Below are 14,408 nucleotides of genomic sequence, written 5' to 3' on the forward strand. Positions count from 1 at the left end.
AGACGTCTACTCGGTCTTTGTCCCAGGATCCTAACAGTGGCCACTGAATTTTGGGATTCTCCTGAGTTAGCCTAGACCATTTTTTCAGAAATTTACAAGAGTCTGGACCCTTCCTAAAATACATAAAATGCACCGGCGTTCCTTTAGGGAACTGTCCCGACTTAGACGTTTGGTTACCCATACAGGAGGACTTTACACATCAATCACACAAGAAGGAAAGTCGGGTTCGTCAGAGCGATGCCCAGTGCAACACACAAAAGGAGCCCAGAGGCTACTGCCTCAATCGCCCTTGCTTTCACACCAAGGGTTTTACCCAAGGTGCGGTGAGGCTGCGATTGTGCAGCTTTCACTCACTCAGACCGTGGGGACAGGAACCCTTTGGTCAGCCGATCCCCAGATGGAGACGGCGCCCAGACTCAAACACACGACAGGGAGGACGGATAGACACAGAGACAAGACAGTCCTCAGTCTGGACAAAACACAGAAATAATTACCTGACCAGATTCCTGATGTCAGATCCTGGGATCCTTACCAGAACAGAGTGGGAACCAACAGGTTCGATGGCGTAGACGTCACTGTGGTCATGCACCCTTCTGTTCTGGCGGAGGACCGCTCAAGCCAAATGCCCAGGTGCCGGCTTGCCACGGCCGTCCTAAGAAGTGTCAGGAGTCACATGTCCCCAGTGAAGATGGTTGCCATCTCGGTGGGACCTCCAAATTGTCAAAGTCAGATTCAAGGCTCACAGAATTTGTCAGACCACTCTTTATTAGCAAAGCGCTTTGCCAATGCACCCATGTGATTGTGAGCCCCCTGCAAAAGCTCAAGCTAGCTTATTTATACAGGTCAGCCAAAGCCAATTTAACATAAGAGACAAAAGGAAGCAGAAACTGACAAATATACATACATATCTTATTTGCATACTAACATTTACCAATCTCCTAGCTCAGTAGGAGCTCTAAGTTAATTAGTTTGAGGACCTTTGTCTCACACTCCTTAATGTTTCTCTTCCTGACAACTATATTTCAACAAACCCACCAGATGCATTTCTTTAATGAATTATAATTTCAATATAATTCATTCTGCTTTCACACCTATGTGTGCTGATGATAAAGGATGGTGGCATAGTGGGTTGTGTTTTCCGGAGGGTTGTATAGTTGTGTGAGAGGAGGAAGAGAAGAAGGTTATGGGAACAGTGGGCAGCTGGGAACACAGGGTCTAGGAAGAGGTTGCTCTTTAAGGGAAAAAAAATGGAGAATTAGAGGTAAACTGGGCAGCCAAAAGGGAATATCATGCTGGTGTATTGCTGCTATGGAAAGGTATGGTATGGTGTGGTGGGAAGGAAGCTGGTTAAAAAGACCTGGCAGCTGGGATAAAAGGTTTGTTTAGGAGAATTGGGGGAGGGAAAATATCCAGCCCAAAGACTGTTTATTAAATTCAGGAACTGATGAGCTAGCCTCATGTTAAATTTTTGAAAGGACCAAGGTTTCAAATATTAGTTGGATTTCTGTGAGTTAAAATATAAAGTGTATCAGCAATTCAACCGCTCCCTTGTTTGAAAATAGAGTAGTCGTGGAAATTGTAACAAATTATATTACTTAAACTGTTATTATGATATGTTCATTTTTGAATTTGAAGTTGAATTCAGCTCTACCTGCAAACAGCTTTTATTCACTCACCTCTTGAAGAGCATGGTGTGGTGCCCATATTTGCTATCAAAAGTACATATCTGAAATTTTAAATTTCTTTCTGAATCATTGTCTGCCAAGACCAGCTGTAATGTTTCTAGTGTAGTGTGTGTGCGCTTCTGCCATGAAATTTTGAAGAGCTGTAAATATAACAACTTTAATAGTTTGGAAGCAGAAAAATATCATGTTAATTAAATCTGCAGGTTAAATGTGGGGAGAGAAGGGTTGAATTAGATATGTAGAGACAGATATAAAACAAGATAAGTTAGAAACATGACTAGGAAGTAACACAATGAGATTCAGCTACAAAAATGCAAGCTTATATAACTGGGATATAATAATCAAAAACAGATATTCAATTGGCTTGAGATACTTGGAAAGCAGTAATATTTTAAAGGCCCGTGGGTGGTAATGGGCAGGAAATCGGTATGCTGTTGAGTTTGCAAAGTGATAGGGTAGTCAGATAAAAAACATCAAAACAAATTATGGGGCAGATTATCAGCTGACGTAAACTGTCATACTTCCAGTGGAAGGAGGGAGTTGCTGTTAGAATGATGACAATTTACAACAGCTAAGAATCTGCCTCTTTGATTTTGGGCTGGGTCCACTGATGCATTCCTCCATGGATCACTGAATGAAAAGTACTGCTCTGGGTAGCACTGGCAAGACTGCATCTAGAATAAAGCACGTAAGGGGAAACTGCAAAGAATGGAGGAAGTATCCACTGTGAGAAGGTCCACTCTCACAGGCATTCCACGTATTTTGTCCTATTACCAGCAAGCATTGGGCCAAAGTTTTAGAGTTCTGCTGACTAATGACCAAAGTGTTGCATTTGTTTTGTTCAGTGGTTTTTTTTTTTTTTAGCATAGGGCCAGTGAGAATATTTACTGGTTGTTTGTTCTGTCCCTAACTACATAATAATACCTTTATATTTCCTTTACGTTAACTTGACTAAATCTGCTTTTTTAAAAGGAACTATGTTTCAGGGCTAAAATCCAGCCTTTGTTTCCAGGGATTCAGAAGTTCCACAAACATTGGGAAAGGGGGCATTCTTGTGTGCAAGAGTGTTGGGGGGGCTGGTGGTGAGGGTGGTGAATAGCTCAATGAAGGGCTGGGCTTTAGGTATCCTGTGGTAGGGATGAGTTCAGGGCTAGGGTTCCACCATCTTCGAGATCTTTGTATCTTCAGGCCCTCGGTGCACATTGGGGGTTGCAGAGCCTAATTCAGCTGGAGACAGTCTGGCCTGGCCACCTGGGGTGGATGGTGGACCAAGGATCTTAGCAGTAGTACATCTGAATCACTGAATTATGTTTTTTTCATTATAGATTCACTGACCCTTTCCTATTGAACCACAGGCACTTCTGGTGTCTGCCTTCTATTCTCCTTTGTGAACATAAAGAATTCAGAGAGTATTTCAGTAATGGTACATAACATATTCTGTTGCTAAATTATTATTGTCATATCATAGAGTCTGTGCTTGCATCTACACAGGTTTCTGCTCCCCCTTATAGGCAGAGATAGTAGCAATGCCCATAATTAATGCTGCCTAACACTTCATTATAAGTTTCTATTTTCAGTTATTTATAACATTGCCAGAATTTAATCAATTGAGGTGAAACTTTCCATGTTTGTTTTTATTTTTAGTTATTTGTATTATGGAAGTGCCTAAGGACCAGCTGAGAACAGGGCCGCATTGTTCTAGGCAGTGTACAAATAGAGTAACTCGGTCCCTGTCTAAAGAGCTTAATAGACAAGACAGACATGGGGGTAGGGAAAATGGATAGAACAGAGGGATGGTTTGCAAATGATATGTTATTGGCACAAAATTTAAAAAAGACCTCTGCAGTGGGTTCTTGTTAGGGGAGTGGATTAGCGAAGCTGACAGACAAAACAAGGGACAGAAGGGACAGCATAAGGAGGATAAGGACAGTGTTAAAAAGGGAGGGAAGAATGTAGGGGGAGCACACAGGGCAGATGGAATGAGGCTGAGGTGAATGGACTGAGCAAGGGGGCAGACCAGTCAGCACAGGGAGAGAATGGCCAGATTCAAATTGTAGAAAGCAGTCTGATGACATCCAGGATTGACAGTCCCTGCAATGGTAGTAACTATTGAGGATGCTCCTTGCCTTTACCCCTGCAGGCTTGAGTTTCTCTTGCCCCTGGGCTGTGTCTTCCCTCTAATTTCAGTTCAGTGTGAATTTTTTTGGAACATTTCAGTGAAAACGATTTAGCCATTTCTAAGGATGAAGTTAGGGAAGAGTAGGTGGTAAACTACTGCTTCTGGCAGTAGCTCTGGTTTTAGACCGGGGTGTCCAGTCAGCAGCCTTCCTCTCTGGCTGCCCAGCTCTGAAGGCGGTGCTCTTGCCAGCAGTAGGGCAGAAGTAAGAGTAGTGATCCCACGACTCCCTGCAATAGCCCCGTACATCCCCCTACAATAGCCTTGCCACCTCCCTTTTCCCCCTTCCGACTCTTGTGTTGGGACTCCCATGATTACACCACCTTGAAATTTCAGATGTAAACATCTGAAAATATGAAACTGGCTAATTTTAAAAAATCCTGACCATGAAATGGTCCTGCTTTCCACTGATCTGCCTATAAGCCAGCAGTTTCCAAACTTTTGAGGGTCTCGCCCCCTCTTCATTTGCACACCACAGTCTGAGGACAGCTCAAGAAGATTTTCTTGCTGACTGATAGAGGTTATTGCTGCTAACGTGACAAGATGAATGCGTTTCTGACCCAGTTGAGCTGAGTTATGTTGAATGTTGGGGAAATATGACTTGAACCCAGATGGCAAGTGGGCTAAATGATCTACTGTTATTTCTTTAATTTTGCTGTGCTCATTTTCCCCTGTGCAGACAGCAGTGACAGGCACGAAGTAGTGGAAAACAGGTAAAGTCTTTGTCTCCATATTTGTGGACTCCCAGAATTCAGTTTTCATGATGAAAGCATTCACTTTGTCATAGCGATTTAGAATGTTAGTGCCACGGCCTTGCGTGGACAAATTTAGATCATTCAGCTTGCTAAATATATCCGTGAGGGAGGCCAGTTGAGCTAACCACACAGTATTGTTAAATACAGAGGCAAGAGGGAAATGAATGATCTGGAAGAAACCATGTGAACTTCTGTGCATAACAGTTTGTCAAGTACTTCCCCTTTTGAAAGGCAGTGAACCTTTATGTGAAGCAACAGTTGCTGATGTTCTGACCCCATCTCTTCACAAAGAAAGCGAAACAGGCAAGCATTGATTGGCCTGGACTTGATAATGATGACAATTTTGATGGACTCATCTAAAACTTCAAGGAGCTCAGAACTCATTTTTTGAAGCAAGTGCCTGGAGGGTATGATACAGTGCACCCACTGGAAGGAAGGATTTTCTTTTCTGATTCTAGCTACAAGTCCATTCACTCTCCCAGTCATTGCAGCAGCCCTGTCAGTGCAGGTGAATTTGCATAAAATCAAACTCAAATGGTGTTCAGAAAAAAAGTCAATTAGTTTAAAAATGGCGCCTCTGGTTGAGTTTGCCATTATACTTTTGCAAAACAGTATGTGCTTTTTGACATCCGTAGTTGCTTACATTCAATACCGTGAAATCAGCTGAGCTTCTCTACTAATATCTATGGACTCCTCAAGCTGAAAGACAAATGTTTTTGCCATTTGGTTTCTCTGCAAGTTGAGAGAGAATATCCTCAGCCATTTTTTCAGTTCTACAACACAGTGTCATTAGATAGGGGTACTTTCTTGAGAATATCAACTGTTTTTTGTCAAGCGTGTTTTCTGCAAGCGCTGCAACAACAGACAATCAGATCTTCTACAGTTGTGTACGGCTTCTTTTATTTTGCTACAAGAAAGGAGACAGCATATGAAGCTTCAAGTGCTTTTGTAGAAAAAGTGAAGCTTTTTTCCATTTTGAGCTGGTAAGTCTGGACTTGGATTTATTTGAAAAAATTCTACTGGCTTACCCACATGCACAAGGTGTTTTGGCTTCAAATGTCATTGCAAACACACCAGCTTCATACTATTATCTGATAGTTTCTGTGCAAAGGAAACGCAAATCTTGAGGAGGATTGCTATTTGTAGATGTGAATTGAAAAGCAATATATTCTTCGCAGAAATGACGATGTTTTTTTCCAGGTCATTTCAACTTCTTACAAATTTAGTGTCACCACTACCGCTGCTTCCAACTCCTCGTTTTAAAAATCTAGCCATTTTTACATCACAACAGCATACACACCATGACAACTTCACCTCATTAACATGCTTGCACAATCAGTAAATGACATAACGCATGTCTAATAGTTCATATATGCATGTTACGTTACCATTTAATATAGTATATAGAGCAGTATAAACAAGTCATCGTATGAAATTTTAGTTTGTACTAACTTCGTTAGTGTGTTTTATGTAGCCTGTTGTAAAACGAGGCAAATGTCTAGACGAGTTGATGTACCTCTTGGAAGAGCTCTGCGTACCCCCAGGGATACACCTATCCCTGGTTGGAAAACCAGGGATCTAGACTGACCTCCTGCACATTGAAGGCCACAGATCTCACTCCTCTATTCCTGGAATAGGCTCATAATCTCTGGCTGAGTTACTGAAGTCCTCAAATCATAGTTTAAAGACTTCAAATTACAGATAATCCACCATTTACACTAGTTCAAACCAGCAAGTGATCCGACCCATGCAGAAGAAGGCAAAAAATCCCCAGGGTTTCTGCCAATCTGACCTGGTGGAAAATCCGTTCCTGACACTAAATATGGCGATCAGTTAGACCCTGAGGATGTTGGCCAGACACCTGGGAAGGAATTCACTGTAGTAACTCAGAGTCTTCCCTGTCTACTATCCTGTCTCCCGCCACTGGAGATATTAGCTACTAGCAGTCGCAGACGTGCCACATGCCATTGAAGGCAATCATACCATTCCCTTCATAAACTTATCAAACTCCGTCTCGAAACCAGTTAGGCCTTTTGACACCAGTTAGGCCTCCCTTCCCCTGGGAAGGCTGTTCCAGAACTTCACTCCTCTGAGGGTTAGAAATCTTCTAATTTCAAGCCTAAACTTGGCCAGTTTGTTCTTGTAATGGGGCTGAATTAAGATTGCATGGGCTATCTTAATTTGGGCATTTCCCAATTTTGGAGTGCTTTATTTTGCAATCTGTATATAGTTTTAGCATCATATTATAATTGCTATAATTTCATTCTGTTTTCTTTTGCATCTTTCCATATTTGGATGCCTTTGTGTATTCATTTGCCTTTTAGGGTTTGCACCTTTCTGTTACACACTTTAGCTAAAGGCATTTGTCACATTGTTACATTAAAAGTTACACTTTTAAACAGGAGGAGAATATTTAAGAAGTAGCTTGATCTTGGATACAAAATCAAAAGGCTAAACTAGTCTAAATCTGTTAACTCAGATGGCAAGTGGGCTAAATGATCTACTGTTATTTCTTTAATTTTGCTGTGCTCATTTTCCCCTGTGCAGACAGCAGTGACAGGCACGAAGTAGAGGAAAACAGGTAAAGTCTTTGTCTCCATATTTGTGGACTCCCAGAATTCAGTTTTCATGATGAAAGCATTCACTTTGTCATAGCGATTTAGAATGTTAGTGCCACGGCCTTGCGTGGACAAATTTAGATCATTCAGTTTTCTCCTGTCAGTGCTAGTGTGTGAGCAGATTTTTTTTTTTTTTTTTTGGCTTGGATGACATAGCTTATAAATAAAATGCTGATAGCTCTAGATGACTAAAATATACATCTGTAAATGTGAGGGGAAAAAATTACTGGCACAGTGTTGAAGTTCTAGTATGAAAGCCACTACGAAAGTAATGATTAGGCCTCCCCAAGAAGTCATGGTCATGCCCTGCAGGGATGTAAAAAGAGGATTCTCTGACTGATTAACTTCAGTTTTTTTCTGTGCTCAACCTTCCTAAGCTTCCCAATGAAGAAAGGTTTAATTTTCCTGCTATCCTATTTTCTGTAGCAGATAACTTTATCAAAGAAATGGAACCCAAGAGCAAGCTTCCAGCCTTGTTGAGTTTATATCTCATTTCTGCAAACAAACAAACAAACAAAACCCTTAATATGCTTAGAACATGCACTTTCTTTCTTTCTGTTTCTAACAGTGCATGAATTATATGAAAGCAAAATAAATTAAACTCTGAAAACTATGCTTTCCTAAGAACATAAAAAAACCCAGACTGGGTCAGATCAGTAGTTCATCTAGCCCAGTATCCTGTCTTCCGACAGTGGCCAATGCCAGGTGCCCCAGAGAGAATGAACAGAAGAAGTAATCATCAAGTGATCCATCCCTTTTTGCCCATTAATGATTCCCAACAATCTGTTTGCTTTTTTTCCTTTTTTGAGTAGTGTCTCTATGCATGCTCCACTGTAGGTGTATCTGCGCATCTAATCAAAGATTTTAAGTAGCAGTGTCCATTTGGCTCGCACTTGGGTTGATAGCCTGGGAGCTGTTGCCAGCCTGAAGGGTAGTACTTTGTACAGGTACAGGTAATTGCCTAGCTTGAAACTCAGGTATTTTCTGTGCCTTTACCAACCCAGCCCTGAAAGTTGAGAGCAGTGATTATGCTCCCCAGAGGACCCAGGTGGAATTTGATTTCCCTTTAGAGTCTGTTAAATTTGTAGAATTCTAGAAAAGAACGCAGACCACAGCCTATTTTAGGAGTAGGAAAAGTTTCTGGTAAGAAGGATCTTTTTACCAGAGTGAACTTTGACCAGACTATTATTTCCTGAGCGGCATCAGCTTGTCTTTTTGAGCTTTCTAAAAAGAGCTTATAGACATCATAGCCTTTTCAATCAAAGGCTTTCTTCCTGCCCCTAACCAGCAGTTATAATTCCTGTCAGAAGTGGGGCGTTTAGCATGGCAAGAAGATAACCCAAACCCACAGTTTTACAAGGTGGGTTTTTCACTGGATGTGGCAGTGTGGGAAGGGCCCCCAGTTATACAAACGCAGGAAGAAAATGTATGGAAACTTTAGATTTTTTTTTTAAGACTATCGACCAATTATCCAATCCAGTAAAGAACTATTTACAGAACTTCATCTACTGCTCTTGCAGTGGAAGAAGGGAGGGAATTGGTTCTGCGACTGCTCCAGCAGTTGGTCTTGGAATGTTGGGATTCCGAACGCATGCGTGGCCCATATGTGCCAACTACTACACAAAAATGGTTCCATAGCCGTGTGGCTAGACGCCCAGCACTGCCGTGTGGCTAGACGCCCAGCACTGCCGTGTGGCTAGACGCCCAGCACTGCCGTGTGGCTGTGTGGTAGTGGTGGTTTGAAGAAGGTTATATTTTGATACTGGACTTGTTCCTGGTGAGTGGAGATACAAGGCTCCCTTTATTTGCCTTTACCAGGAAACCACTTTCAAAATGTTGGCTAAAGTAACCACATTTTAGAAAACGTTTTAAATGGCCAGTAAAACTCAACCGGTCAGTGTAATTTATTAAATCAGACAGACTTCTTAATTCACAAGTGGTTTGCATCAATATCTTACCCATGCTAGGACATTTATTACAGTTCATTTGCTACCAAAGGAAATAACTCTTGAAAATAAGAAAGCAAAGTGGAAAATAGAGTTTGCTCATAATAGTCAAAAGAAGAATAGACTAAAGCTATTTCCAATATTTAGGTGGTTTCTTTCTGTAACAAGTTTTGCAACTCAGAGAGTAGTTATCACTGGTTCACTTTCAAACCGGGAGGATGTGTGTACTGGGGTCTTCCAGGAGTCTGTGTCCTGGAGCTAGTACTAGTCAATATTTTCATTAATGACCTGGATAATGGAGTGGATGACCACAAGCTGGGAGAAGTTGCAAGCATTTTGGAGGACAGGATTGGAATTTAAAATGCCCTTAATAAATTGGAGAACTGGTCTGAAATCAAAATGAAATTCAATGAAGATAAGTGTAAAGTACTAGGGAAGGAGAAATCAGATACACAAATATAGAACAGACAATAATTGGGGCTAGGTAGTACCGCTGCTGAAAAGCATCTGGGGACTGTAGTGGGTCACAAATTGAATGAGAGTCAGTGTGATGAAACGGCAAAAAACAAAACAAAAAACCAGGAGTGTTGTATGTAAGAGAGGAGTGGTAATTGTTCCGCTGTACTCCTGGTGAGGCTTCAGCTGGAATATTGTGTCCAGTTTGAGGCACCATGCTTTAAGACAAATGGGAGAGTCCAGAGAAGAGCAACAAAAATGATAAAAGATTTAGGAGACCTGATGTGTGAAGAAAGGTTGGGGAAAAATTGACATGTTTAGTCTGAGAAAAGAAGACTGAGGGGGGACCTGATAAGTTTTCAAATGTATTAAAGGCTGTTATAAAAGCGGATGATGATCAATTGTTTTCCATGTCCACCAAGGATAGGATAAGAAGTAATGGGCTTAATCTGCCACAAGGGAGTCTAGATACTAGGAAAAGTGTTCTAAAAAGAAGGATAGTTAAGTACTGGAATAGGTTCCAGAGGGAGGTTATGGAATCCCTGTCACTGGAGGATTTTTTAAGAACAGGTTAGACAGGGATGGTTTAGGTCTGTGTTCCACTTGATCCTCTTGGTAAGACCCAAGCAGAGTCATTCAAAAATATTAAGTAGTAATTAACATGAACTGCTACTAAAATAAGCTTTATTAGAAACTACAAAATCTCTCACACTGTGCTGCATGAACCCACCACTTTCTGGAGGACACAGTGTATATATTACTTTTGCCAAACTTTTAAGGATAATTTCAAAGTGTGTTAGTTATTTCAATGATGCAAAATAATCCAGGGTTTGAAGGGCATCCAGACTCAATTGTATACTACATTATGCAGTAATTCAACTTGTGTCTGCCACGCACAAGCTGGCATACATATAGCCGAAGGTTCGGGAAGTGGAGAGGGGTAGGAAGAGTGGAAAGTAAATGGGTGATACAGAGTGGTGAGACCAGTTACAAATTCCCGCAATTACTACATCTTTCCTTCACCCAATCTTTCCCCAGTTTTATAAACTCGCCAGTTAAAAAGGGACTACCTCAACTAACCTCTCTCCTTGCTTTTATACTTTCCTGTGCCCTCTTTTGAGATGCTCCCTCACCCTAACCCTGCCTGCTAAACTTTTTCATACCCGCTAGTAATCAAAGCCTCCCAGCCTCCTTACCTGATAAAATAACCCCCTTATCTCCTGTGATCAGCACTCCTAGCAGACCTCCCCATTCCTTCACTCATCCTGGGACAAATGCTCTGATCCCCTTCCAGCTGCCAGGCTCTCTTGTCCCCATTCAGTTTTGTCTTTAAAATTTCCCACCCATGGCAGCAAGGACGGTGGGTAGCACTGGTCTGAACAAGACTGTCATGGACCTGGGTGTTTGTGGCACAGATTGTGCCTGAGTAGGTTTGGGTAAGCACAGTGCCAGCAGTTTGTGACCACCTGCAACCCTGTGTTCTCCAACACGGCAACCAGTGGACGTGCGCCAGGTTGAGCAGTGATGCAAGCGTTTTCAGAAAAACCAGCTAGTGTCGATGCACTCTAGTGTTGCTGGAGCCAACAGTGAAGGAGACAGACACACAGATGCAGAGGGAGCTTTGATGGACACCTAACTGTGTGCTGTGCTGGCTGCAAAACCAAAACTAATATACAAGTGAGGTTTTGCACAGGGGAGGTGGGAGAGGAGAGCACAAAGATCCCTGAACACATAAAAGGACAGGACAGCACAGTGACAAAACCCTGCTGTATCCCACCTCCTCATTATTTCAACTATGGCTAGTATTACAAGAAAATACTTGTCCCCTGCACAGGTCAGTCTTGTATATCAGTCCTGATATAGCCAGCCCATGAATATTTTATCATAGAGTAGGGAGGTGGTCACCCTGCTCTGGCCCTTAAGGGGTTAAAACAGCCCTGGGAGAGGGCTGCCTGCAGGGCCAATAGTAAAAGCAGCCCTGGAGAGGGCTGCTGCTGGGGGAAGAAGAGTGAGAACAGCTGGGGGAAGCTGAGTGAGGCCAGCCCAATCAGGGCCCAGCTGGCCCGTATAAGAGGGCTGCAGGCCAGAAGCTGGAGGCATCTTACTCTAGCCCTGGAGTGGGAAAGGCTAGCTGCCTGGGAGCAAGGTACCTGAGCTGGAGCAGTGCTGGGGAAGGGCAAAGGGAGCTGGGGTGCTCCAGCTTGGTAAAGGCCCAGAAAGGTACTAGGGCTACAGAGGGGCAGTCTGGGAATAGGCAGAGGTAGCTGGTCCTAACCCCTTGCCAATGATGAGCAGCTATTACACTGCAGTCTGCCCCAGCGAGCAGGGGCTAGATGATGACTGGCAGTAGCCACTGAGCCGAGGTAGGTTTAGATGCTTGGGGGTTCCCCTGGGAAGGGAGACCCAGAGCATGGGGGGGTACTGCTGGGGCAGAACCCCAAAGTTAAAGGGCACCAGGGTCTGGGAGGAACACAGGGGTCAGTGATAGGTGAGATACCAGCCTGCAGAGGGTGCTCCAGGCTGGAAGAGCTAATTCCCAAGACAACCAGCAGGAGGTGCCACGCCAGTGAGTCCTTGCTTCGCTACACATAGGTTTTGGAAATGTCCCAAATTCACAGAGTTTTGGAATGAAATTAAGAAATGAAAGAGCGCCCATACCAAAAATTCAACTCATAATTATTTTAAATGTCCTGTTTAATATAAGCTTAGTTGAATTGTTTGGATAGAACACACAACAACTCATTCGTAATCTGTTGTTTTGGTCCAGGAAAGCGTTTCTCTTTGAGTGAATAAACAGCCTGGATCCTATGAAGCAGCTGTGGAGGAGACAGAAGGGGGATATTTTCTTGTGAATGCACTCACATATTTGTATAGATGAACTACCATGCATAATCCTTATGTAAACACACACTTTATCCACATGAAGGATATATCCTGGTTATCTTTAATTTCCTCCTACTCAGTGCTTCAAAGCCTGAAATCCTCCTCTTGGATAAAACATCCTTTGTGTGCCATGTGACACTCTGTTATTGCTTTCCTTAAGTTGGGTCTCAGTTCCAGAGGTCTTGGAGGAAATACAGATTTAGCAATGACCCTTTCTTTTCCCATCTCCTGTATACAAGTTTGTCTACTTCAGTATTGCCAGAATTCATCCATATTCTTGTTTTCTGTTTCAGAACTTTAATTATTTTCTGCCTTGCCTACTGCAGTTCCTTCTTTTATTGTCTTCTTAAATTCCTTATCTAAAGTTTAGGAGGTCTAGTATGCTACAGGTAGTCCATGTTCCTTCTTGGAATAAGCACATAATACCCACGTTCTTTGTCACCTTTACTGGTTTCCTATTCACTTCTATCAAATTAAAAACTTTTATTTTCAGAACTCCTCATAAACTTGCATAACATTACTGTAATATGGCAGCCTGCCTGGAGTGCCCTACAGTGGTAGGCTCTGGTAGAATAGGCACACCTGCCTCAGTTTCCCTTCTCAATCGCACCAAGCACACTAGGACATTTTCTCTTGACTCAGTTATACTCATACTGGGGCCAGTGTCTGACAGAAACATAGTCTAAACAGTACACAACACAAGTCACAGACCTAGACCATGTCTCACACCCAGTATGTATAGTCCTTTAACTGACATATTCTCTGGTCCATTGACATAGTACATACCACATTTTGATGTCTTCCACAGTAACTGGGATCTTCTTAGTTTCACTCTAATCCTAGAGCCCTCCCAGCTCTTCCACTTGGAGTGTGACCCTACTCCTCCACAGGGGAACCCCCACAGTTTCTCTGGTGAGAGTTCATCTCAGTCAAGGGGGCATCTTTCACGCTCACTGGCTGTCAGTCTGCTCCAGCCCTCTGGCTCCAGCGAGGAGACAACAGTGGGTAAGCTCCTCCACTGCTCCCCTGCCTGCAGCCCTCTTCTTTGGCTTTCTGGCTTGGGGAAGTCAACCAGAAAATCCCTCTTGCTGCTCTCCTGCCTTAAGCTTCCCCCAGGGAACCACCTACAGCTTCCTTCAGGGATCTCCTGCAGACTCCTGGTTCTGGGAGCTCTCAATTGCCGATCTCTCACTCCCTGGCTGTTCTCAGCTGGTCCTTTTCAGCTCTTAGATTTCCTCAGTCTCCTTCTTTCTAAGGCCCAGGTGCCATCTTAGGCCTAATTGGAGGTCAGCTGACCAGTCACAGGTGTACTGGCCTCTTTCCTCTGAAAGGGCCAGTGTTAGACCTGTGAATTTCCTGGAACGCTCTCCCTCCAGATACGAAGCTGTAGAGTGATCTGCCTTCTTCAAATATTATCTCAAGACCTTTTTCTTTTTAACTTATAACTGACCCATTGTCAAGCATTTTGTAATACTTGGATGGGTGATAGCTATAGATGTATGTATTCCTTGTATTTGGAATAATGGCCCAAATTCATCCTGGTGACATTCCAATGAAGTCAGTGAAGTTAAATCAGAGATGCATTTGGATCACGATTTCAATCGGAATTCTCACGAAGTAAGAAACTGTTCAACATGGTACTAAGCACCAAGGGCTGGATCCTGCTCCATTAAAGTCAGTAGGAGCAGGATGATACCATAAGTCCTCAAAGAACCGGATTTTCAAAGGTGACAAACACCCAGAATGTCATTTGAAATCCGTGGGAGCTGCAGGTGCTCAACACCACTGAAAATCAGGTTTCATATTTTTAGTGTGTTTACATAATGACTAAGTATTAGCAACCTCACATTGATTATATTTTCCTTTTCCAGTGCTGGTTCAGGAAGGAG

This window comes from Caretta caretta, chromosome 5 (assembly GCF_965140235.1).
Source record: "Caretta caretta isolate rCarCar2 chromosome 5, rCarCar1.hap1, whole genome shotgun sequence".
In the NCBI taxonomy this organism is placed as follows: Eukaryota; Metazoa; Chordata; order Testudines; family Cheloniidae; genus Caretta; species Caretta caretta.